The sequence below is a fragment of the Tenrec ecaudatus genome, chromosome 12 (assembly GCF_050624435.1).
Source record: "Tenrec ecaudatus isolate mTenEca1 chromosome 12, mTenEca1.hap1, whole genome shotgun sequence".
NCBI classification, from domain to species: domain Eukaryota; kingdom Metazoa; phylum Chordata; class Mammalia; order Afrosoricida; family Tenrecidae; genus Tenrec; species Tenrec ecaudatus.
The window spans coordinates 96679292-96681533 of record NC_134541.1 but is presented as its reverse complement, the minus strand read 5'-3'; the positions used below and the strand labels follow the sequence as shown (position 1 = coordinate 96681533).

The 2242-nt window shown below is 65.7% G+C and overlaps 1 pseudogene; it reads right to left on the bottom strand.

Moving 5' to 3' along the window:
* Nucleotides 1-538: 538 nt before the first annotated feature.
* Nucleotides 539-1769, bottom strand: LOC142423024 (nuclear receptor subfamily 2 group F member 6 pseudogene; annotated as a pseudogene).
* Between the last annotated feature and the right edge of the window lie 473 nt (nt 1770-2242).

Sequence of the window (2242 nt, the reverse complement as noted above, 5' to 3'; positions counted from 1 at the left end):
CAAATAGGGGGAGAAAAGTACATGCAAAGAAACTGTATGGAGAGGAAGGCAAGCAGTACACAAGAGAAACATGACCATCTTACACTAGATAAGAAAATAACTATCAAGGGAATGTCGTAAGAAATAGGAAAGAAACCTCATCAAAATGAAGAAAACCACAAAAGCCAACTCAGTAGTAAAATAACAGCAAACCAAGAAGGACAAGAAAATCCACAAGCACAAGGAATCCAGCACAGAAATTTATGTAAAACCAACTTACATAGACATCCTCTCCAAATGACTTCAGGTGCCTATCCAGGTGCAGAACGCAAGTCAGCACCGCCGAGGCATGTGCTTGCTGTGCCTGAAATAAACCTTCCAGGCTTGTAAGGCTCTGAAGTCCAGTAGCCTCCGAGTCAAATTGTAACCAGGGTCACTAAGGGCTACTGCATATTACATAATGATCTTTCGCCCTAGTCATGGTTCTGGTTAGCCACTTGGGGAGGCTGTCCCTATCCTTGGCCTGGGGACCCCGAGCATCTGTGTCGCTGGAGGTCGGTCACTGGCCGGAGCCCTAAGGCCAGTTGAAAGTACTCCCCGAGAGCAGCATGTCTCGGATCAGCGTCTCAACGGGTGTCTTGCCCACCAGGCGCATGAAGAACAGCTGAGAGATGAGTGAGGCTGGGACGGCGCGCAGGGCAGGCAGACGCAGCAGCAGGCGGCCGAAGCACTGGGGCTGGGCTGGGTACTGGGTCAGCATGTACTCGGTCAGGGCCACCTGCGCCTTCTCCTGCAGCCTCTCCACGTGTGCTGGGTCTGAGAGGCCACAGGCATCAAGAGTAAAGAGCGCGATGGCCTTGAGGCAGCCATACTCCGCCGAGTCCACCTGCAGGCGGCCCAGCTTGTCCACTTGCTCCTGGAAGGCGCGCACCTGGTCCATGAAGGCCACCGCCCGCTCGGCGGCCATGGGAGCGGTGTGCAGCCCGGCTGCGGCCAGCAGAGGCGCAGTGTGCAGGGTCAGGGCGGCCTCCGCCGCGTTCAGCAGGAACAGCTCGCTCCAGCTGAGCCGCAGCAGGGCCACCTGGTCGGCCACGGGCAGCTCGGGGAAGAAGGGCGCGTGGCGCGCCCACTCCATGGTGCTGAAGAGCAGCCGCGCCGCCAGCTCCACACACGTTATCGATGCCCAGCACCGCGCCCGCGCCGCCCGGGCCGAAGGCGCTCGCCGCGCCCGTGCCAAAGTGGCCGGCCACCGCCAGGTAGGGCTTGGCGCGCAGCAGCTGTGCGATCAGCTCCCACACTGGCTGGCCAGGGAAGAGGTCTCCGCCCACCGCCTCCGCCAGCGCCAAGCCCGGGGGGGCTGCCGGAGACGCGGCGCCAGGACCTGGCGGCGAGTGGGGGCTGCGGCCCCGCTGCACGGCCTCTTTGCGCATGCCGACCGGAACACTTCTTGAGGCAACAGTACTGACACTGGTTCCGGTGGTGCTGGTCAATCTGGCAGTCACGGTTGGACCTGCAGGTGTAGCTGAGGTTGAGGAGTATGCTCCGCTTGAAGAAGCTCTTGCAGCCCTGGCAGGTGAGGACGCCCTAGTGCTTGCGCTCGCCTTGTCCCCGCACACCACACAGTCCACCTGCAGCCCCTGCCGCTCCTCGTCGCCCTGCTCGGCGTCGCTGGCGGCGCCCGGGGGCGAGGCCGAGTCCTCGGTGGCGGGCGGGTAGCCACCCACCTTGTCCACGCCATTCGCGTCTCCACCGCCGCCGGGGCCGCCCCAGCCTCCGGCCACCATGGCCATAGCCCCCGGGCCGCGGGTCCGGGGCGCCCCCGCTGCGCGTCGCTCTGGGGGTACCTCTCTCGGCGCAGGGGTCGCTAGCCAGCGCGCATCCGGTCCCGACGCACGGGGGCTCCCGCGGAACCCCCCAAAAAAGTTTTGCAGCACCAACTTCTGCGGCCGGTGTGCGCGCCGGCGGAACTGGTCGGGCCGGTTCCAGGCCAACTTTCCCACGCGTGCGCGGGCCCGGGGCCGGGGGAGGCGCACTGGCGTTGAGGCCCGGGGGCCCCGGGGGCAGGAGCCCGGCCGCCCAGGGGCTCCGGCGGGGGCGCGCGGGCCATGGGCCGGCCCGAGCCGCGGCGGGGGCCACAGCCAACTTCGCGGGCCCCCCCGCGCACTCCGGAGGCTGGGGCCAAACTTTGGCCACAAGTTGCCCGGGCGGCCGCGGCGCGGGGAAGGGGCGGCGGGCGCGCGCCGGGGCCTGACGCTGCGCCTCC